We start from the raw sequence: 25024 nt of genomic DNA, 5'->3' as shown, positions 1-25024 counted from the left end.
AGAGGCAAACAGACAGTGGCGAGATCCATAATCCTCTGGTTCATTCCCCAGATGGCTGCTAACAGCCTGGTGGGGCTAAGCTAAGGCTGAGAGTGAGGAAGTCCATCTAGATTTCCCTCATTGGAAGCAGGGATCCGGGTATGTGAGCCATCACTTGCTGCCTCTCAGAGTGTACATCAGCAGGAAGTTGGAAGCAGGTACAGAGACATGAGACGAACCCGAATACCCTGGTACAGCATGGAAGCATCCTGGCCAGGGTCTGAACTGTTGGGCCAAATGCCTGTTCCACATTTACAATTTTAAACACACAAATGGATGCACAATGTATTTGGGACTACATCCCAATCCATACAATATTTTTTGAAACTACTGTAAACGGAAAATGCATGTAATATGCCTAAACTACTGGACATCATAACCTAGCAACACACTATTACTGACAAGATGGGCTTATATTGTCATGAGCCTCAATCAAAAATCAGCTTAGAATGTATGTTAAGTAAGTTGGTAAGTGATGACTTGGGGTTCACAGTGTCCAACTGAGACTAAGCAAAGAGAGAAAACTAAAAGACAAAGAATATGATAACTAACAAAATCATTGAAAAGTGAGGTAGTTCCAGAAGAAAACAGAAACAGAAAGTCTGGAATCATTTCCAAACTGGTGTAAATTCTGTAGAAGTTTTTTTTTTCCTCATTTCTTTTTTTTCTCATTCTTTCTTTATTAAATTATTTTTACTAATAAAAAATAATTGTACATATTTATGGGGTAGAATGTAATATTTAAATACATGCATAGATTTTAATGATCAAATTAGGAATAATTAGCATCCATCACTTCATATATTCAAGATTTCTTTGTATATAGAAGTTTTTTATTCAGCTTCTGTAGTTCCTGGTATAGACATGAGAGAAATTACTAAAGGAGAACATGCAGGTCAAACATATGTGACATGGGGCAAATGCGGGATATCTGGAAACTCACAGAGGCTGCTTCCTGCAGGGATGAGGTGCATCTGGCTCTCAGACAGTAGAAGACCCCCCCAAAATAATTTGGTCTGGCCCTGCCATGCCAACTGCAGGCAGAACTTGAAATTCAGTGAATCTATAGTAGGCTAAGTTTTAAGTTGATAATTTTGTATGACCCATGAATGATGATATAAACAGTCAAATGGCCCTTGGCAGAAAAAAAAAATTTCCTCAGCCCTGACAGGGGGTGCACATCAGTGATCCATTTTGGTGGACCCTAATTTTTTTATATAATGACAGCAATTAGCTGTTTTTTTAATGATCTTTTTTCTAATGGAAGAGCCTAAAGTGATGAATTAATGCTAGATCATTGATTTTGTGAGTCACAGCTGGAAAAGACTAGGGGGTTGCATAAGTACATGCTCTTTATTTCTTCAGCAAGACTTCATCAATCCAGAGTGATTGAGAGAAAACAAGTACTAGTATAAATAAGTATGTGAATGTTCCAAACTGGGGAACATTTTAAGTGTTCTTTTTAATTATTTATTTAGAAGGGGAGAGAGAGAGAGAGAGAAAGAGAGAGAGAGAGATTGAATGGACAGAGTTCCTGTTCACTGGCCCGCTTCTGAAATGCGCACAGTGGCTGGAACTGGGCCTGGCCAAAGTCTGAAGCTGGGAACTCAATGCAGGTATCTCACAATGCAGGTGTCTCCTATGGGAGGAAGGGACCCAGTATCTGAATCATCATGGATGCCTCCCAAAGTCTGTGTTAGCAGGAAGCTGCAGTCAGGAACCAGAGTTGGGTATTGAATCTAGGCATCCCCTGTGGCACATAGGCATCTTAACCGGGAGGCTAACCACCTGTCCATATTCTTGTTTACAAGTGAAAGAATGCAAACGTGGTCCCTGTTAGAATTAGACCCTTGAGACCCTGTTTAAGTAAATTATTTAGAGTATGTTGTCATTGACATATCAACTCCTTTTTATTTAAGCAGTCCTTCCAATTTTTTTTAGTATATTATTTTACCCAACTGCAATATCCTCACAAAAATTTAATGCACCACTCATTTCTTTTTTGGTAAACCTATTGTCCCATGAAATGAAAGACAAATTTAAAACTGTCTAGCACCACTTGTTACAGATTAAAAATTTGCCTTACTATCTCAGACAGAGAGGAACATACTTTGACCACCAAAATTTGTAAGAGCTAGAATAAGTGAGGATTTTCTGTATTAGCCCTGACTTCTTTCCACAGGTCATTATCTTTTTTCCCAAGACTCTAGGTCAGCCTTGAAATCAGGTTTCAAAAGCCCTCAGTTCTGCAAACATCCAGAAGTCACGAAACGTTCCCATGAACCTATTGGCAGTGTTCCTTGTAAACAGCAACTTCCACAAGACTGGGTTAGGAGAACTCAGTGAGCTGCCTGCAGCGAACGCGTGCCCAGAATTCTCACCAGGTTCACATGTTCCCATGAAAACAAGCAAAACTGAGGCTGGCAGGAAAAGCACACACAGAGATGTCAATCCACTTATAAGGCTTCTTTGTTCCATTTCTGATTTCTTTGAGGTTTGCAGACATTGAATGGAAATAGATAGGAAACATTTAGCCAATTAGCAGAGAGGCCAAGCATCACTCCTGTTGGTTGCACCACAGAGTCTGGTTGCCCTGTGCCCTGTGCCCTGTGATTCAGGATGCTCTTCTGTTCTCCACTGCGGTTTCTTTGGTGGTGGGTCCTGTTCCTGGAATGGACACAGTGGGGATTGTATCCGGCCTTCTGAAAGCAATATGCCTTTCAGCCCTCCTAAACTATCTCAGACAAGCTTCAAGGGAGGCCCCATCCCTGGGGTATAATTCAGTTTGGGTAAATACATGTTTGTTCTTCAAAGTGAAATAAACTTTGATCATAATGCTTCTTAACCTGAATCTCTCAAGCCTAGAATTCTCAATTATTCTTTTTTGTATTCAAAGGGATATCTTGTCATCCACTCTGTTAATTTAGTGGCTCTTTCCTGAAAATTCTTGTTCCATGCTGTTTCTTTGGAGAATTAAACTGAAGGGACAAGACAGTATAATGGGTGACATGAGATTTTAGAAGTCTCCAAGTCCAGTGATCAAGTACAGGTTCTGCCATTTCTTTGTGACCTGAGACAAGGTGTTTAACCTTAACCTTATTCAGACTCTTTCTTCATTAGTAAAGTCAGAAGAAAGCACACAATTTATCAGTTTGTTAAAAGGAGTAAATAAGATGTGTAGCTATTGGAGCAGAACCTGGTCCATAGAAACCTATGCGTGAGAATCTAGAATGACAACACAACTACATGACTGGGTCTTCTTTACATGAGTCTTTGGCAAACTATAATCTCTACATTTGATAGGACTACAATCCTAGCATTTTTCCAACTCTAAAATAATCCTACCTCCTAGGATTAGGTGACAATAACCTGACAGTCTAGCCTTAAAGTAGTAGCTGTTCTAACAGTGTTGACTGTGCACATATCATATAAAGGACCACATTCCAGATCTGACTGAAAGTCTCATTCATTACTTATCGTTATTTACTCGGTGCCTACACTTGTCCATGCTCTGTGTCAGGCAGTGACATCTCAAGAACAAATCAAAGACAGGCTTTGATGCAACTGTTGGCATGCTGTTTGGGGTACCCGCATATCAAAATCAAGCTCTGGCTCTACTTCTTCTGACATCCTGCTAATTCACACCCTGGGAGGAAGCAGATATTGGTTCAAGTACTTGGGTCCCAGCTACTTACTGTGAGATGTGAATTATTCTCTGGGCTCTAGCCTTTAGCCTGGCCCAGCCATAACTATTGCAGCCATTTGGTGAGTGAGCCAGCAGATGAAAGATCACTCTGTCTTTCTGTCTTGTGTGTGTCTCTCTCTCTGCCTTTCAAATCTAGGAAAATAAAAAATAATTAAATAAGTTAAAATGTTCTTTTGAAGAGAACATTCCAAAATCTTTACCCATACAACCAAAGTACATGGTTTCCATAAGCATCATCTTGCTGTATTTGTCAGTGTTTATCAGGTGTTTTAACAAACAGTCCCAAAGTGTCAGTGACTTAAAATAATAAAGGTTTACCTCTTATTCTTATTCTATTGATCATTGATTGCTGTGTAACACATTACTCCAGAACTTAGCAGCTTAGAACAATAAGCATTTTTCTCACACTGTTTCTGGGAGTCAACAATCTGGGAAAAGCGTCTCTGGTGATTCCGGCTTAATGTCCCTCATAAAGTTATACACTATGTCTCCGCTGGGCTGCAGAATCAAATGAGACTGGAGCAGTCTTTTATAAGTTCATTCACCTGATTGTCAGCATGCCTCAATTCCTCACCAACAGTTGGAGGGAGGTCCACATTCCTCATCATGTGAAGTATCTCCATAGACTGCCCTTAGCAACCTCAAGATGTGGCTTCTGGCTCCCCACAGGGAGTCATCCAAGAGAGAGAAGGAGCAACACCCAGGACAGAAGCTGCGATGTGTAATAAGCTAATCGTGGAAGTGATTTCTGCCATATGCTGTTGGTCCCATAGACAGACCCTGGATCCATGAAGTGGGTGGCTCCAAGGGTATAAATACCAGAAAATAGGCACCGCTGGAGGCTGGCTAATACACGATGAATATGTACCATGGATCATTGTGAATCACTGGTCAGAGGGGAGGGATGGGGCAGAGACACTATTCCATGCTCTTTTTTTTCCACACTCTGATTTCCCTCCACCTACAGACTCCTTTACAGCACTGACCCTTCTTTTGCCAATCCTCTGCATCTTGCCAGGAAGTCAAGAGCAAGAGAAAAGCACAATGCAGGAGATTTCTCAGATCATACGTGTCACTTTGTCACTTTGGCCCACATTCCACTAGTCAGAAATCACCTAATTGCAAGGCATACTGGGAAATGTGGTCTGTTTGTGACCCTGAGTTTAAAGGAAATGGGATTTGGTAAATGCTTGGCAGTCACTCTGCCACATCCTCCTTTTGAATAGATCGTATGTTTAAACAGCTTAGTTTTTTTTTTTTTTTAAAAAAGCAGTCTGCTCCATTTTAATACAACAAAAAATATGATTGCTTGCCATTATGTGACAAAGCAACTGATTGATTGCATATTTTCACCTTCTCAAAGCATTGTGAATGCAGCTCCTGTTAGGGACCAGTAAGCAGGTGGTGGAGAGCGGCTCCTGAACCATTAGGTTTGCTGCTTTCTCAGGAATACTATTAGGATGCTGGCAGGAACAAGTCTTGCCTTGTTTCCCAAGTGGGGAAAGAAGAAAGTCTTTGTTCCCAAGCAAATGAAAATACAAATCACAAGACTGAAATTATGAATGCAAAACAATATATTGAAATGTGGCTTGTGTGTGTGTAGTATTTGCATGCATTTTAATATGCATCTGTCATTCCCTTTGCTAAATTCAGTGGGCTCTGAAACTATCTAACAATGGAGCACAATTAATGATTAGAGAAATTGTTTGGGAATATATTTTCACTTATTAATGTTCCTCTTGTCAAACCTCTTGGTTTTAGAGGCTCTGAGATGTCAAGAAAGATCATTTTCTTGGTCACGTCTCAGATCACTGTGGCCTAAAAATAATTCACAAAAATAATTTTCATAAACTGACATGATAACCCTCAAGTGATTGTAACATGACTAAAACCATTGTTAGCAGAGGAAAAAACAAATTCAAATTTGAAAACTGCAAAGAGCTTTAGACGTCCTTTAAACTACATATCCTCATCTCTCCTCCTCATTCGGAAGCCTGGCCATATTTATTTGCAAAGCGCCCCTAAGAAATTTAAGACTATTATTTTTTTCCAAAAGCCCAATTTGCTGAGCCTTCTGCTCCAGTTATCTTTGCAGCTGAAGTGTTCAGAATCGGTTTTGTTCTTTTCTGGGTTTGTTTGCATTACTTTCTATTTGCACAAACCCCAGAAAGGGAAATCATTTTTAGGGCAGTAACAAAAATGAATCCAATGTTAACCATATTTGCTCTCTACCTATCAAGGCTTCTGGACCAGGGAGAAGACCATATTTCATATAAGCCCAGCTCTAAGTCATAAACTTGAACTATATCAAGTGCTTTGCTGTTTAATTGGCACTTACCTCACCTGAAGGCCTTTGCCAAGACGAGCAGAGGGATTTAATGGGGAAGGAAGAAAGGAAAGAGCCTGGAGGCCTGAAAAACACTCCCAGCCACATGTGATTTTGAACTGGGCTGGGGAATGGGGTGGGGGGCGGCAGGGAGGCGTGGGTTCCCACCCTGCAGTATGCTAGAGCAACAAAGTGGTCTATGTGCTTTCTCAGACCTCAGCTGTTTGTTTGGGGGGTGATGCTCAGACTGGGGCCTGCGTGATAACTGCTTCGTGTAATTACGAAGACAGCTTGAAAACTATGCTCCTCTTTGTTTCGGCCTCCAGATGACGGCTGTCTGACCACTGTTTATGCCAGTTTGATTTCAAAGCGCTTTTCTTTCCATATTTCAAAGGTCAGTGTGTTTACTGGTGGCCAAAAAGAGCCTGTGTGTAAGAGAAAGAAACACACATGGCTGAGTGGCAGGGAGACCAGAGGAGAAATCACTGGAGCGGACTTGAATCCTAGATTGACTTCTAGATAAGTCAGAAAAATTGAAAGATTTGACCCCTCCTTCTTCAATACCACTGAAAGGGAAGGAAGTAAATGGTATCTATGGACTTTTTTTTTTAGTTAAATAAATGGAAGTCTGGTTCAGGAAGAAGAAATGTAGGTATTTCCAGTAAAGAAGCATTGTCAAACACTCAGCCAAGAAAATGTCCACTTCAGCTCCTTGAAATGGAAATTATTTTCTCTCTGAGAGTAGGCAGGCTTGATATTCTGGCCACCATTGGAAACCTTGAGATTGTTTTTGGTCAGGAATGTTAGCACTTAGAAATAATAGAAAACCCCAAATCTTTTATCAGGACTCTCAGCTGGCTTTCTGACACCATTACTTAGAAACACAAGGCTGATTGGACTGAGTTACCTGCCCATAGATAAAACATTAGTGCCTCTATTATGAATATTTGAAAACAGCATCAGATTTCAATGACATAAGCTCAATACCTATTTCAGATGCTCTTCATGACTCATTTTCTTCCGTGTTTTCCCCATCTATCATCTCTTGATGTCCTACAGAGAGAGCTTCTGGGGAAAGAAGGTGAATAAGTTGATGAGCAGCAGAAAGCATGCATTCTGAAACTGTTTGCTGGGTTCAAGTTTAGTGCTGCTTCCTACTAAGATATGATCTCAGATAACCTACTTAACCTGTCTGGGTCTCAGTTTCCTTGTCTACCAACACCAGTCCTTACTTCATGGCACTGAAAGGAGTAAATGGATTAACATGTGTGCGATATGTAGACCAGAACCTGGTACTTAGTAAACATTCTCATACTAGCTAATCCTGGGAAACCCTCCCTGTTTCTGAAATGAATTCTGCATTGGGTAGATCTTTTGTGCTACCATTTCTCTTTTTTTTTTTTTATCTGACAGGCAGAGTTAGACAGTGAGAGAGAGAGACAGAAAGGTCTTCCTTTTCTGTTGCTTCACCCCTCAATGGCCGCTGTGGCCGGCACGCTACAGACGGCGCACCGCGCTGATCCGAAGGCAGGAGCCAGGTGCTTCTCCTGGTCTCCCATGGGGTACAGGGGCCCAAGCACTTGGGCCATCCTCCACTGCCTTCCTGGGCCACAGCAGAGAGCTGGACTGGAAGAGGAGCAACTGGAACTAGAACCTGGTGCCCATATGGGCTGCAGGTGCCACAGGCGGAGGATTAACCAAGCGAGCCATGGCGCCAGCCCCACCATTTCTCTTCTTGAATCCATCCAGCTATACCTGTAGAAATAAAACACACACACACACACACACACACAAATTTGCCAAGGAAACTACAAGTGAAAGTGAAACAAGAGAACAAATAAAATGTCTAAAATCTGATCTTCCACTTACTGTGAATTTCCAGGCTCCGGTGAAATAAAGGTACTTTCTGTGACGAGTTTGCCCAGACAAACAGAATTATCACTGTGTGATCAGAGAAAGACATAGCAAATCTTGGCTGTGGGTCAAGAAGGAAGTGGGGGTTAGGGGTAAGGGTGGGGAGGTAAGGAAAGGGAGGACAGGGAAAGAGGAACGGATATGTACTGGAGACCTGGTCTAAGCTCTGTGTTTCTGCCATAAGCAGTGCATAAGTTGAATGTTATTCTCTGTTTTATAATCTGAGAGAGTGTAGCTGTGGCAGCTTCACTAACTTTTCAGTCTATTCAGCCAGGCAGTGGAAAGACTGGGTTTAAGCCCATTTCTACTTGATGTCAAGACCCTAACTTTTGCCTTCTAGGTACATCCTTTTTGCAGGAAGCGCTTGGCTTAGATGAAGTTCTAAGAGGCTGCTCTGGATGTAGGCTGAGCCAAGATTCCAGATGATCTGTTACTACACTGGCAGTATTAGCAAGAGGCTCAGAAATTTACCCAAGCTATTTCTATATCCATTCAAATGAATTAGACTTATGGGAGTCTTTGTTTTGAACTATGTAATTTCAGGCAACAAAGGAGAGTGAACCTTCAGAAAGGTAATTTCCATTAACTGCTAAAGTCAGAGCAGGTACTCCATTGTCAGTTTAAAGATGCCTCTTGGCTCTCACTTTTTAAAATTTTTTAAAAGATTTATTTTATTTGAAAGTTGGAGTTACAGAAAGAGAGGGAGAGACAGGATCAGAAAGAGAGAGAGGGAGAGAGAATCTTCCATTCAGTGGTACACTCCCCAGATGGCAACAATGGCCAGTGCTGGACCAGCCTGAAGCTGGCAGCCCCGAGCTTCATCTGGGTCTCCCACGTGGGTGGCAAGGACTCAGACACGTGGGCCATCTTCTGCTGTTTTTCTAAGGCCATCAGCAGGGATGGATTGGAAATGGAGCAGCCAGGACATAAACTGGCTTGGCTCTCATTTTTAAAACTGTATATGCTATCCAAATCAACTTATGGGAATGATAATATATTAGATTGTTACTGATGCTGTAAGAATTAGTTCAAATTTAGTTGCTTAAAATAACCATATGTATTTCATTATAATTCTGGAAGTCAAAAATCCAAAACAGGACTCACTGGGCTAAAGTTAAGGCTACATTCTTCCTGGAGGTTTAGGGAAGAACCTATTTTCTTGGCTTCTCCAGATTCTAGAGGTTGTGGGCATTTCTTGTTGCATAGCTTCTTCCTGTCTTCAAAGTCAGCAATGGCTGGTCAAGCCATTCTTACACAACTCTGACACTGAGTCTTCTGCTTCCATTTTCCACATTTAAGGAAACTTGGATTTCATTATAGGTCCACCTAAAAATAATCCAGGGAAATCTCACTTTAAGGTAAATTGATTAGTAACTCTAAATCCATCTTCAACTTCAGTTCTCACTTTTCTTGTGACATAGCATGAGGGTGTTTCAAAAAGTTCCTGGACAATGGAATTAAAACATGTTTGTTTTGGTGTAAAATATTTTGAAATCCATACATAGTTTTTTTTGTAATATATCTTTTTCATGAATTTTTTGAGAACTCCTCTAATACACAGATTTGAAATTTTTTTGCACCAAAACCAAATTATTTTTTATTTCCACTTTTCCATAGACAACTCTGTAGGCATCATTCAGAGATCACTATCCTTCCAACCCTAGCTACCTTCATAATGTGTCATATGATTCCTCTTTAGTATCACGGCTCTACCACATTGTAGTTAGACAACTTTAGACATGTTGCTTAACTTCTCAATGCCTTAGTTTACTCACATGGAGGTAATAGCAATACTTACCTAATGGGGTTGTTATTAAAATTAATTGAATGAATTTTTTAGAACATACTAAGAACCTAAGTCTTAGCTCTTACTATCTTTGCTATTGTTGTGAAGGTCATATTGACAAGTAGGATGTAACTTGTGCAATTAGATTGTACACTTATCTTAAGATGCTGCTTACTGTGGGCCAGAGACAGCTGCTATTGTTGGCCCCTCTGTATCTCCTCTATCACTAGGTTGGACATCAATCTGCAGGCCACCTCTCTGATAGCTTCTGCTATCCATTTAGCCTGTAGGGTGGTTCAGATTAGACAACTGTATAGACACATGATTGGAAGATGCCATGTTAACAGAAACAACATGAGCAATGATTTAGGCATTGTCTTTCGGGTGAGAGTTTCAACCTGGAGGAATGCTGAGGTATCAGACTGACTCAATATCAAGAGTTCAAAGTTTCGTCACAGAAACACCAGCATTGGCTTCTTTCTATGACAGAAAGGGTGAGATATTGCTTGGTACCAAATAACCTCGGGTGCAAATTCAGGCTCCAATTGTTGATAGATTTGTGTTCTAGTGTGTATTATTAGCATGAACAGACCCTCAGGGATAAGAAAATTTAAAATTTCCCTACAAAGTATTTTTATACAAAGAAATCTCTCTGTCAGTGTGATGATCACTATCTTAGGTGAGACTCCCTATTCTTACAAGCCATTGTTTTCTTTGGTGCAAAGCCCACAAGGAGATAATTCCAGGATTTTTAACTGCAATGAATAAAGTAAAAATACTCCTGTGATGTTTTGGGGTTCAGTTTAATTTTGACCTGGGTGGCCTGTAAGCTTGATGGATCCCTCCAGTTTGGTCAAACCCTAAATAAGCCAGGATGGAAGCCTCAGGGACACAGCCGCCCTTCTTCATCTTCTCCCCATGGTGTGATAGAGGTGGCTCTCACTGATCCAATCAGTCCACTTTCCTGACCTGTAGTTGCAAAGCTTCTTCATGTAAATAAAGAACTCAAGCACGTCTTGTCAGTGACCCTTGACCTTCGTCCCTCCTTTTTCGCCATCTTAGAGCAAACACAGCTCAAGTTGATAAGAATCTCATAAGAAAACCACCATTTTTTTCTGCATATCTAGTCATTGCATTTAATTCAACCAGGTCTTCTAAACCTGTTTGTGTATATTTCAGCATATGGTGTAAATAATTTGTGAGCATTTACTGAGAAGTCTTATCCAAATTCCTTTTAAGAAAGATGCCAGGACCTCATTCCCAATTCTTTGCTGAAGTTGTGGTTTTCCTATTTTAGAGCTGAGATACTAAAGCTTAACAGGAATATGGATTTCACTTTCAATAAAACCAGTGGCTGGTAAAACCCAAATTAAAACAGAGCATTGGAAATTAGGCTGCCTTTTTGTATTAGAAACAACAAGAGCTGTTTCATTTTCCAAATCAAAAGTTCTAGACACCCAAATCCTATTTGTAGAAGATGTTAGCCATTATTAAAAATGCAGACAGTTATCATGAGCTGGGATATTTTCTTGTGGTTGTCAGGATGCTTTAAGGACAACTGCACATAATAACTCAACATTTTAATCAAGGAAAAAGAACACAAAAACATTTGGGACAGATAATGCCTCCTTTTGAGACTCAGTACTGATATCATATTTAGAAAAAAAAAACTGATCCTGTAACATCCTTTTTATAACTATCCTTTCCTACTTATATTTCCTTTCTGTCTGCATTTCGCCATCTTAAAATAACAACAATAACCATAATAATAACAACAAGAAAACTGTCTGCCTTGGTACCCCCTTTAGTTCCTAGAGGATATTCTTAAGACGGAGCTCCATAGAACACTTCATGCATGTTTTTCTAACGTTATTTTTCTGGGAATTAATTTTATAGCTTTGATAAACATACAGATAACTTATAATCCCCCAAAAGAAACTAAACAAAGAAACAAAACAAACAAATCATAGAAGAAATACTTGACACCCTTTTACTCCATCTTTCTTTACTAATACTTTGTTTCATCCAGGCATTTGGCCAAAGGTAATGAGCAGGCCGCGGCTCACTTGGCTAATCCTCTGCCTGTGATGCCGGCACCCGGGGTTCTGGTCCCGGTTGGGGTGCTGGATACTGTCCCAGTTGCTCCTCTTCCAGTCCAGCTCTCTGCTGTGGCCTGGGAAGGCAGTGGAGGATGGCCCTGCACCCGCATGGGAGACCAGGAAGAAGCACCTGGCTCCTGGCTTCAGATCGGCTCAGCGCTCCAGCCGTATCGGCCATTTGGGGGATGAACCAACAGAAAGGAAAACCTTTCTCTCTGTCTGTCTGTCTGTCTGTCTCTCTCTCTCTCTCTTAACTCTGCCTGTCAAAAAAAAAAAAGTAATAAACAATCAATTCAAGGTTAAATCTTCCAGTCAGAGTAGTTATGGTGCCGCCCATTGTTTGGTATTATGAAATGATGGAATCATTCAGATATTCTGCTATCTACTCTGATTCAAACTCATTACCTTCCCTCCAACACTATTTCCCCTCCACAATTTCCAAGATTTCTATCATGACTGCACCAATTTGTAGACATCCTAGCCTGGCATCTAAGTTTACTTGGCATCTTTCCTTACCTTTATTTCTCAAATCTGATCGGTTGGTAACCTTGTTAGGTCATCGTAAGAAGTCTGTTACTATAACTCTTCCTTTTCTTTGTAAACAAACAAAAACAGCATAGTCTACCATTGGTGGTTTTCATCATTGGCTGAACAGTGGGATCACCTTGTAAAATAATCTGGGGTCTGGCGCTGTGGCGCAGCAGGTTAAGCCTCCTACTGCAGGTCCAACATCCCATATAGGTGCCGGTTTGAGTTCCAGCTGCGCCACTTCTGATCCAGCTCCCTGCTAATGCACCTGGAAAAGCAGCAGAAGATGGCCCAAGTCCCTGGGCCCCTGAACCCACATGGGAGAATCAAAAGAAGCTCCTGGTTGCTGGCTTTGGCCTGGCACAGCCCCAGTCACTGCGGCCATTTGGGAAGTTGACCAGTGGATAGATTTCTCTCTGTGTGTGTCTCCTTTTCTCTCTGTAACTCTGAATTTCAAATAATTAAATACATCTTTAAAATAAATAAAAATAAAAATTTAAAAAGTAAAATAATCAGAAGCTTAGTCCCTAGATACAGAAAGTTTCTGCTCTGGTCTAAAATCTGAACATCTATATTTTTGAAAATCTTCTTAGGTGTTAAGTGAAAAAAAAAAAAAAGCCAACACAGAAAGAGAAACACTGCATGTCCTAAGTCACCTGTTGAAGTTAAAAAAGCTGATTTTCCAGAAATAGAAAGTAAAATGGTGGCCAGCAGAGGTTGGGATGGGGAAGGCTGAAGAGGAATAAAGGCAGGTTGGATAATAAGAAAGCATAACTATTTATGAGAATTAAGTGCTAACGTCAAAGAAAGGTTGGAGCAGGGCAGGAATAGGGTGAGAAGTGTAACTGTGCTCCTAAATCTGTATATCTGAAATACATGAAACTTAAAGAACTCAAATAAAGTTTTAAAAAATAGAATAATTGTAAAGAAACAATGACGAAATGGTGAAACATCAAAAAAGAAGGTCTAATGTCCTCCCAACACAATAGTGTGACTATCACTCACAATTTATTATACATTTTATAAAGAGCAAGAAGAGAGGAGTTCGAAGATTCCCAGAAAATAGAAAGATAAATGTTTAAGGAGTCACAAATGTTAATTACCTTTAATGGATCATAATACATTTTGTAAATGTACCAAATTATATTGTACCCCCTAAATATGTACAATTATTTTGTGTCAGTTAAAAAGTTTAAAAAAAAAAAAAAACAGAGCCAGCGCCGTGGCTCAACAGGCTAATCCTCCACCTTGCGGCGCTGGCACACCGGGTTCTAGTCCCGGTCGGGGCACCGGATTGTGTCCCGGTTGCCCCTCTTCCAGGCCGGCTCTCTGCTGTGGCCAGGGAGTGCAGTGGAGGATGGCCCAAGTGCTTGGTCCCTGCACCCCACGGGAGACCAGGATAAGCACCTGGCTCCTGCCTTTGGATCAGTGCGGCACGCCGGCCGCAGTGGCCATTGGAGGGTGAACCAACGGCAAAGGAAGACCTTTCTCTCTGTCTCTCTCACTGTCCACTCTGCCTGTCAAAAAAAAAAAAAAAAAAAAAAAACCTTGAGTTCCATTAGTTTGGGGATCACTATCTTACTTGACTATAGATTTATTCTAAATCCTTCTAATTGATTATCTTGAATATAATCTTATTACATTCCATTTTATTCCATGTTACTCCTTCCCCCAACTGCCAGGTTAATCTCAGCATTTTAATTTCCTCATGATGCTTTTTGATTAGGAAACACATTGCCCTCTTTCTCATAGCACTTAAATTGCACTGGGGTGATTTTCTGTGTCTTCTAGAACCTCTGGTTGGGGAGAATGAAGATATGGTCCTCTCAAGCATCTTTTTATTGTCATCTGGTTCAGAGCAAAGTCCTGAGAGAATGGGAATGGTATGGGTAAAAGCTGATTGATGAGGGCCAGCAACTGTGATCTGATTATTATACATTATATATGTTTTGAAATGTCACCTTGTCCCAGTAAATGCATTTGTACAACTACTACGTGTCAATTAAAAATAGAAAACTATATTTTAAAAAAGTTGATTGATGAGGAAGAGTGTGGAAGGGAGCAGAGAAACAGTCTGGAGCGTGCATGGAGCTTGCATGGAATGCCACAGGACGAAGCTGATAGAAGATAGCAAAATGCGGGGAAGATGCCAAAGAGCATGTAGCACCTGATGCCCAGTTTGGCCAGATTCAGAACTTTTCTGAGTTTTCCTTGGTTAGCTTCCTTTCCTTACTGATTTTTCCTGGCTTTGGCTAAAGTTCAGAAACTTTGTAAGGAATAATAATATCATTATAACTAATTTTTATTGAGCACTTACTGTGTGCCAGACATTGCTCAAAGCATTTTACATGCAACAGCGTATTGTATTCCCTTTCTCAGCATCTGGAAATAGATGCCATTGTCTCCACGTTTCACAGATGGTGAAACTGAAGCTCAAAGGTCTGAAGAATCTCTCTGTGATTATTCCGCAAAGAAATGATGGAGTCAGGGTTCCAACCTAGTAATCTAGCTGCACAGCTTGTATTCTTAACCTCTATGATCTATAGTCCAATCACAGCATTTGTAAGTAAGAGAGTAACTCTTGAAATCCAGTCTGATTCTAGACCATTCCACTAGGATGTCTCCTGGTCCTGAACAGATATTTTCAAATATGTCAGATTTCTATAGACATGGAAATGATAGTAGTATAGAAAAAGTTACTTGGGTTTAAGATCTTCCTGAAGCTATAGAAGTCTGATATATCAATAGGTTCTCTGTGGGCTTAATATAAAATGTCAGTTTGACAAAGCAGTTGAGAATAAATCTCACCAAGTGTTGGACAAAATCACTGCCCACGGCTGACCCCGCTGCTCACTAGGCTAATCCTCCTCCTGCGGTGCCGGCACTCTGGGTTCTAGTCTCAGTTAGGGCGCCGGTTCTGTCCCAGTTGCTCCTCTTCCAGTCCAGCTCTCTGCTGTGGCCTGAGAAGGCAGTGGAGGATGGTCCAAGTGCTTGGGCCCTGCACCCGCATGAGAGACCAGGAGGAAGCACGTGGCTCCTGGCTTCAGATCGGCGCAGTGCCGGCCATGGCGGCCATTTGGGGGGTGAACTAATGGAAGGAAGACCTTTCTCTCTGTCTCTCTCTCTCTCTCTCACTAACTCTGCCTGTCAAAAAACAAACAAAAAACAAACAAACAAACAAAAACACTGCCCAGTTGTGCCCAGTATTGTCTCATACTGACATGGAGAATTCAAACAAAATTACTTCTGGTCTCTGTGAAAGGTCAACTGAAATAAAAATTGTTTAATATTTCTCCTTTCTCTATATAACCAAACATTGCAAGTGTTTAGGGAACATCAGAGATAAACCAAAAATCTTGTGTCTATGAAACCACTGCACCACTGTTAGTTGTATTCTATGAGGCCCTCTGAAGGGCTTTTCAGATAGCTGCAAAATTCTCCCATCTTTCAGGAGATAAACCAATGTCAGTTATCACATTAATATAAAAAATGTGGTTATAATTTCAAGAAAGGCTTGCTGGACTCTTCCCCTTCCCATTGATGGAACTAATTCTACTAAAATGGTCCACTTGGGGTCTGCAGAGGAGAAGAAAATATTTTTTAGACCAATGCTACTGGGTTTCATCTTCCTGATGATTCTCTAGGGAAAGGAGCTGGAATTGTTGTTGGAAGTGGGTAGAATAAGCCCAAGAAACAAAGGCTAGCTTTCATAATGTATAATCTATAGGGGGCTCTATCTTTTAAATTCTTTCTTTTTTCTCTATTAATTAACTATACTCAAATGTAAATAAGATGATTTCTCCCTAACATTCAGGAAATAAGTGTGAAACAAACAAAATCACAAAAATAAAAAGATACTCTTGTCAGCAAAGGTTCTTTTTGGTTATTCTCCAGTGTTCATGAGAGAAATGCCTCGCTCTCTTTAATAGATTTGACGTGTCTTTGCTTTGACCTATCTTTGCTTGGGAACATCTTTCATTTCTTCAGGAGCCTTAGAGAAACAGTAATGCATCGCAGCAGGGAAGTTGCTTTTAGGTCAAGGCGTAGGATGGGGAGTTGCCAGGAGATCATTCCATTCCTCCCCCAGGGAAGCTTTCAACCCTGGGCCACTGACTTGAGCACCATCAGATCAGGCTTGTGGTTGGGCTGCAAGGCCTGCAAGAGCATCTCAGGCATGGAAAGACAAGACTCTGAGGGGAAAAAAACCTTACACGGAGGATCTCTGCGAGACCTCAGAGGAAAGGAAGGGTCATCAAAGAAGGAGAGAGACACTCTTCTCTGAAGGGAGAGGAGAACATCCTCTTTGCTTATGCCCGTGTCCAAATAACGATGGAGTCTATGGTCACAAAAGGCCTCCATAGCCCTGGCAGCTCACGACAAGAGCCTTGGATGATCACTGATGTCATAAAAAAGAGTGTTAATTGTTAAAGGAACGTCAGTAGTCAATGTGCACTTGCTCCCCAGGTAGGACCTCTGTCTCTATTGAATTGCAATGAAAATCGACTGCAAACTCTCTCCCCAAACTGTACTCTATATGTTGTATGTGGGCATGGGGGCAAATTGTTGAACTCTATGATTAGCATAGAGATGGTCCTCTCTATTTAAAGTCATACTAAAAATGATCCATAATGAAGGAGATGGGAGAGGGAATGGGAGGTGGGAAGGGAGCGGGGTCGGGGAGGCGTGAGGGAAAGAACCACTGCATTCCTAAAGTTGTATCTATGTAAAAATGCATTCGTTAAATAAAAAAATTAAAATAATTTTAAAAAGTAAAAAAAAAAAAAAAGATCAGGCTTCAGACTCTAGCTGGAGAGTGAAACAGTAGATGGGAGTGTTTCTCTCTCTCTCTCTTTCTCTTTTTCTCCCCCTTTTCCTCTCAAATAAGTAATTTTTAAAAATCTGTTTTATCTGTCTAGGTACCCATGCTAAGATGGCTCTCTAAGAATGTCCTAGGGAAGATCCTTTGGGCATCAGAATTCATTCCATAGGGTTTTTTTAATTTTAGTATCAAAAGGAATTTCAATGCATCATTTGGTCTAGTTCAAACATCTTCTATAGAATGACCCTATTTTACTGATGATACAATGGAAACCCAGAGAATCTAAAAGCATACTCAAGGTACTTCACACTACTTTGCAAATTCTTACAGGAATGTAGGACACCCACACATAATAACTTTCTCATTTCCAGGAGGTGTGTGTGACAGAGAAAGAGAAAGAGTAGAATACTTCATAATGCAACTTAGGAGATCCCATGATATAAATCCCTTCTGACATCTAACCTAATTTGACTGCTTTAAGAATCTGACCCAAACTCATCACATAGGTTCCCTAACAATTTATTCTTATCCCACTTTTATCAATGTTATCATATATCTGCTCCTCTATCAAAGTATCTTCCATCTTCTCTCCCTTTGGTCTCATGACTTACCACCTTGACTCGTTTATTTATTTATTTAATTTACTTTACTTTTTTTTTTTTTTTTTTTTTTTGCTATTGTTTAGGTCTTTCCTCCAGAGCTGAATAATTAGAAAGTCAGGTAGGTAACACTATTCCTGGCTCAACATGATTCTGAAATCACCTTCTACACACTGCTTGCATAAACAGGTTCCCACACAGTCTAAATCAGACATCGCTGAGTGGTTAAGAATATTTCTGGTTATACTTACTGTCATTACAAGCTCCATGGCAATATAGAAATTGCTTTCACTATCTCTGTAATAAAGATAGACAAAGGAAAAAGATAAAGATCATATAAAAACAGTGAGGGGGGGAGGGAGAGAGAGAGAGAAATAGATGCTAAGGCTTAGGTTTGGGGAGTTTCCATTTTGTGTATGTCTTTGCAATAAGCTAGTACTATCTGTAGCTCAAGATATGCACTGCACTTGAAGTATGAATTTTTGAACTACTACACACAGACCAAAAGTATTCTGTAATTGTATAAAATTACCCATTCCCACACAGACAAATGTGGAAAAGGAAGCCATATGGAACCTGAGTGGGGAGGGCCATGTTTTAGAGAACAAAATGAATGCAAAGAAAGGATAGAAATAGGATCAGAACGTAGATATTTTGCATAACCCCATAGTCAACATTTCCCTAATTTCTTCATAGAAAGTAGTAGAAATTCATTTTAGATAAATATTATCATCTGATGTTATTGTGAATTTGTATTATTCAATATTCTGAATTTGTATATGTATGGTTATTTATCCTTCATTTGTTATCTATGCTGTGTAATGGGTTACCCCAAGATCTACCAGCTTAAAACAACAAACATTATGATCTCAAGTTCTTGAGGATCAGAAATCTAGAAGAGGCTTAGCTGGGGATTTCTGGGTTAGGGTCTCTCATGAGGTTATTTCAAGATATCAGCCAAGGCTGCGTCATCTGCAGATTTGGACGGGCCAGGAGATTCTACAGCCAGGAATCTCACGAGGCAGTCAGCTCAGTAGTGTTGTCTGCAGTCCTCAGTTCTTTTCTATGTGGGCATCTCTACTGGGCTGCCTGGGGGCTTCACATTACAGTGACTGGTTTCTCCCAGAGTGAGTGGAGAGAGAGGTGAGGGGAAGAGAAGGGTATTCAGCATGGAGGCTGATGTAGTTTTGGGGTGGCAATAGGGGCAAAGGACTTTTTACTGTGGGAAAATATATATAACATACAATTTGCCCTTTTAATCATGTTTAAATGGACAATACTGTGGCATTAACTGCATTCACATTACTATTGTTCCACAACTTTTTCCTCAATCCTCAACTCAGACAGAAACTTCATACCCGTGAAATAGAAAGTCTCCATTTACCTTCTTGGCTCTTAGGAATGTCTCCTGCACATTCTTTGTCTATGAATTCACCTTCCCTTGTACCTCGCTTAGTTAAATAATATTTGTTCCTTCACTTCTGTACTATTTCACCTGACATGGTGTTTCCAAGGCTCATCCATAGAGTAGCATATATCAGAATTTTATTCCTTTTAAGTCTAAATAATGTTCTATTCTCTATTTAGGCCCCATTTTGCTTATCCACTCACTGGCCAGTAGACTTTGGGTTGTTTTCCCTTTCCATGCAATGCTAAACCTTCACTTCTATAGCAATTTATTAACTGGAAATAAGTAACTAAGTTCAATCCACACTCAAGGGTCATGGAAGAAGTAAAACTTCATAGAATTTGTGGACATACTTCTAAAACAATAACAGATTCTTAATTTATAATTTTACAAAATTATTTTTCATAGCATGGATTCACCCATTCTTCCTGAATTTTTGGATAGTTTAATAAAATTCTGAGTTTACAGATCTTTCTAGGAAGTATACTTGAAGTAGCTCCAGCCAGAGAATAGTGCTGAAAATGGAAAAACCAGAAGGGTTTATTTTGGCAATCAGGTGTAACAAGTACAAACCTAATTTCTTTTTTTTTTTTTATTATTTATTAATTGGGAGGTAGAGTCACAGAGAGAGGGAGAACTGGAAAGAAAGGTCTTGCATCTGCTGGCTCACTCCCCAAATGGCTGCAATGGCCAGAGCTGTGCCGATTCGAAGCCAGGAGCCAGGAGCTTCTTCCGGGTCTCCCATGTGGGTGTAAGCGCCCAAGCACTTGGGCCATCTTCCACTGCTTTCCCAGGTCATAGCAGAGAGCTGGATCAGAAGAGGAGTAGCTGGGACTAGTATCCGCGCCCATATAGGACGCCGGTACTGCAGTCAGAGGATTAACCTACTCCCCACAGTGCTGGCGCCACAAACCTAATTTCTGTGAAACTCTGATCCTTTGGTTTCCCAGTGAGAAGAGTAATAGTAAACTCTCCTTTTCTTTTCCATGCAAACAATTACCATTCTAGTGGCAGTAGTGGTGGTGGCCTGTATTTAGAACATATTTAAGGTTCTCCCTGAAGAAGTCTATCCTCCCAAGCAGTTGACAGAAGGCTTAATCTCTTCCAGCCCCCCTTAGGATTGTATTTATTTACTTAGGAGGCAGAGTTACAGACAGAGAGGGAGAGGCAGAGAGAAAGGTCTTCCATCTGCTGGTTCACTCCCCAAATGGCCACAATGGCTGAAGCTGGGCCAATCCAAAGTCAGGAGCTAGGTCTGGGTCTCCCACACGGGTTCAGGGGCCCAAGTACTCGTGCCATCTTCCATGGCTTTCCCAGGCCACAAGCAGAGAGTTGGATGGGAAGAGCAGCTGGAACTTAAACTGGTGTCCAAATGGGATGCCAGTGCCACAGGTAGAGGTTTAGCCTTTCCCAGGTCATAGCAGCACCAGCCCCAGAAGGCTTAATCTTTATTTACAAAAATAACAACAAAAAGTGAACTATCTGCAAAGTATTAGCCTTTTTATAAATCCTGTAACTATTAGGCCGGCGCCGCGGCTCACTAGGCTAATCCTCCACCTTGCGGCGCCGGCACACCGGGTTCTAGTCCCGGTCGGGGTGCCGGATTCTGTCCCGATTGCCCCTCTTCCGGGCCAGCTCTCTGCTGTGGCCAGGGAGTGCAGTGGAGGATGGTCCAAGTCCTTGGGCCCTGCACCCCATGGGAGACCAGGATGAGTACCTGGCTCCTGCCATCGGATTAGCGCGGTGCTCCGGGCGCAGCGCGCCGGCCGCGGTGGCCATTGGAGGGTGAACCAACGGCAAAGGAAGACCTTTCTCTCTGTTTCTCTCTCTCACTGTCCACTCTGCCTGTCCAAAAAAAAAAAAAAATCCTGTAACTATTAATATTTCTTTCCTTCAAGACTAAACTAAAGTTGAGCTGTTTTGCCTTTTTGGTTTATTATGCTAGTTCAGTTTTCTATTCCATGATGAATGGAAGGAATGTGGATGTAGTTTGTGTACACGGAAGCAGGGAAGGGTTTTTAATTTTTTATGCAATTATCTCATGCAATTACACCAGGAAACAGTAGAGGTGGCATCCCTGTGGCATTTCTGTCCATGTTTCTTTATTACTATAATGGTGGCCGCTCTTCTCATTACCCGACACATTTCTCTTCATTACCAGCTGGAGTTATGATGAGTGCTATTTACAAGCAGCATTTTGTGAAAGGTCCAGCAGATGAGTAATAATTATTCAAGCAGATATGTGGAGGCCAGAAAAAGGCAAGTGGTTAAAGGGAAGCTGCTGTGTCCCAGAAAGGCAGGGAGACGATTTCCTTTGAAAAGAGAAGGGCCGTATGTTCCTCCGTCAGAGACGGGAGCAGCTCACAGTCCCAAGGACTCAAGTGTGTACTCCTAGTGGTCAGAAAACAAATGCTTGTTTAAACCATTTAGTGTGTGTGTGGAGGTATATGTGTATCTGCCATCTGTGTAGCTCTGCATATCTTTATTGAATCCATATGGTGATACTTCCTATTGTTTGTTTCTAGAGAACCCTAATGCCGACAGATCAACACACACACACACACACACACACACACAGAGGCAGGTAGATAGATGGAAAGATAGAGAGCACAATGAATCACATGGCTCATGTAATTGTGAAGACTTGGCTAGTCCATAATCTGATGGGTTGGGCTGGGATGCTATAGACTCAGGGAAATAGAAGTTCAAGTACAGAAACAATCTGTTGCAAATTCCTTCTTCCTTGGGGAAACTCAGTTGTTCTCATGAGGCCTCCAACGGATTGGATGAAGCCCATTCACATTTTGGAGATTAATCTGCATTACTCAAATTCTACCAATTTAAATGTTAATCCCATCTAAAAATTACTTTCACAAAAAAAATCCAGAATAATGTTTGACCAAATTTTGGGGCATTGTAGGTCCATCTACCTGACACATAAAATTAACCATCACTATCTCTCTATCTAATCATCTACCTGTCTGTAAATCTAGACTAGCAAGGTACCCACAATGATACTAAATTGGGTTTTTACCTAATCACAACCCTTTAAATAAGGCCATTAAGCTTCTTTTGAGGATGTGGAAGCAGTGGCAGAATCCAGCAGCTCAAATCATGAGTGGAGAGATATGCCTTCCCCCACACCCCCCAACATCCTTCTAGATACTTGAATTCGAGAGATCAGTAGCTCTGAGGGCAGGAGAGATTCTGTAAGTAGGTTTGGAGTACAGGCAGAGTGTAGATGTGATAGAGAACTGAGGCAAATTATTTATTAAAGACACTTTTCATTTAACAGTCTAATTGCTACTCTTGCTTTGACTTTCTCACTAGCAATGGTTCCCACAGTTATCCCCTACCCAACTCAAAACAGTGTTGAAAGAGGTTGCAGACGTTCCAAGCCAGGCAAGTAGAGGCAAGCCAGTGTTAGAGAGATGGACTCAGGGATGAGAGTCTAGTTAACCCTCTGCTGAGCTGGAGCATTAGGGAAAGAGGCTCTGGGAAAAGATTCCCACTAGAAGGGCACTGTCATTTGCCAAACTCTGGCTGTGCATGCAGCCTGTTAAGAGTGATAGAGGCAGTGTTCTGGCACAGCAAGATTTCAGTGAGAGACAGAGAGATGAAAGCAATACAATATGAAAACAGCAGGTGAGAATGGATGCATCACACAGGGAAAAGATGTTATAGGAATATTCAGGTATATTAATTCTCCCTAGGCCCCCTCAAACTCAGAAGCTTTGGTGAAAGCAAAGAAACACTCTTGAATTAGACCCAGGCTCCTAACAAGTGCCGTAGCACCATCTGCTTAGCAGTAAAAAGCATAGGAGGTGGGAAAGACAGACCTGCATGCTATCTGATGAGCTATTCTTTCCTAATCTCTGTTTCCTCAGGAGTCCTCACAAGCTGTTTTGTGTGCACAAGCTTAGGGAATTTGATGTCTCCCAAGTGATGCTTCTCCAGGGTTAGGCTTCTCCAAAGGGCAAGCCAGCATTTTCAGCCAGCCTTTGAGGTGATTTGCACTCTACTGAGAACCTGAAACAAGGAACAGAAGCAGAAGCTACTTAAACCTGGACAATTCTTTCTGATAATCAGGTCTGGAGAGGCCTCTGAACTAGCTGACTGTGGGCAATCTGATCTCATCCACCACAAATCACCCACCACTGAGAAAAGGCATGCTGTCGTGTAGCAACACCTGTATCATTGTAACTCCAATGGAACCAGGAGAAGGAAAAGGTAAATATCCCATCAGGGAATGAATCACTTACATCCCTGAAAAACAGAGGTTAGGGATTTCCTTAAATAACTACCTTTAGCTTTTTACATTATGTCTTTTGATTTATTTTCCTTACTGCTTGAGCAACTTGCTATTTTCCCTAAACCAATTTCGTGAGCCCGTGAGCAGGGAGCAGGTTTTTATAGTCTCCCTTGTCTGGACTCACTACTCTGTGCCCACCCTGTCCTTCCCCGAACTTGGCACCATCATCCATTTGGAAAATTAGGGTGAGCTAATTTTGCCAAGTCTTTTCCTACTTTTCCTGAGCAACCTTCCCAGTTTCATGGATTCAATTGCCACTTGTAATCCAAAGACCCCCAAATCCATGTCCCTACCTCCAAGCTCTTTTAAGCTTCAGCCTAGACTTCTTGATCATAAGATGAACATCTCAAACAACATGCCCCAAATGGAACTCAGTATCCCAGCCCACACCTGATCTTTTCTTCTGTTATCTAGCTCCGTTATGGGAACAGTTACCAGAACTAGACATATACCTTTACATTCTCCGTATCTACCCACCCTTACACACATCTAATTCCTTCCACACAACCAAGTTGTGCTGATTTTACATTCTAGATAGCTTATGAAAAACACCTCTCTTCCCTCTCATTCCTACTACTATTACCATAATCCAAGCTTTTAGAGTTACCTTGTTTGAACATAACTGGTCCTTCTATATTCTGTGTTAACCAATAAAAACTGTACTTGGCATAATGAACATTCTATTTAAACAGCTTAAAATCTTTTAAAACTTCCCATGATTTGGAAAACTAAATACTAAACTAATGATCCAGCTCCTCTTTGGCTTGCATCTCCAGTGTTACCCAATAACTCCCTTTCCTTTTATACCCTTATAAAATCCTTTTAATTCCCCACATGTGCTCCCAGCTCGATGTCCCTGCAGGAGTTATCCCTTCAATTTGGAGCACTCATCCCACCCTTCTTCACAGGCCAATTATGTCTGACTCATCATTTAATGCTCAGCTAAACATTATCTCTTCCAGGAAACCTCTTGTGAATTCCCAGAATGGAAGAAGTGCCATTTCTTTCCATTATTCCCCATAACATTCTGTAGAAATCTCTATTATTATCCTGTATGTCAATTTCTTGCTCTGGATTTTAAGATTTTTTTTTCATCTTTGCCCTTCAAGTGCCTAGGCTAGAACCACAATAGACGTTCACATTTATTTTGCATTGAATTCCTATGACTTTGTATGTTCAGACCCTCATCTTTGGGATATTGATTCGTTCAACAAATTTCTTCTATGTACTAAGACACCAAAATGTATCTAAAAATCTCCAACTATTTTGAATATTTCTTTTTAAAGCTGAAAATTTTCTCTGTAGCCCATGATACCTACTACTTCTACCAAACCCCTGCCCTCCTGGAAAAGTGACCATGGCTCAGGTGTCGCAAGTACATGTTTCCAATATGACTGGTGCTGTGAATACACTCTCTTGACTGCACTTTGCAGGCTCCACAGACAATAATCAGAATATTGAATATGGCAGAACAGACCATCTAATTAC

General features: G+C 41.0%; 1 long non-coding RNA gene across 1 annotated transcript; it reads right to left on the bottom strand.

The window, feature by feature from the left end:
- Window positions 1-835: 835 nt before the first annotated feature.
- On the bottom strand, window positions 836-3877 carry LOC138844483 (uncharacterized). Its single transcript, XR_011380372.2, has 2 exons — window positions 3735-3877; window positions 836-2706 (listed from the first exon to the last, which is right to left on the bottom strand). It is a non-coding gene; the product is annotated as an uncharacterized LOC138844483 (long non-coding RNA).
- Window positions 3878-25024: the final 21147 nt, after the last annotated feature.

This window comes from Oryctolagus cuniculus, chromosome 11 (assembly GCF_051225735.1).
Source record: "Oryctolagus cuniculus isolate XC-2025 breed Fujian yellow rabbit chromosome 11, ASM5122573v1, whole genome shotgun sequence".
Lineage (NCBI taxonomy): Eukaryota > Metazoa > Chordata > Mammalia > Lagomorpha > Leporidae > Oryctolagus > Oryctolagus cuniculus.
The sequence above is the reverse complement of the archived record's forward strand: the minus strand, read 5'-3'. Positions and strand labels throughout refer to the sequence as shown.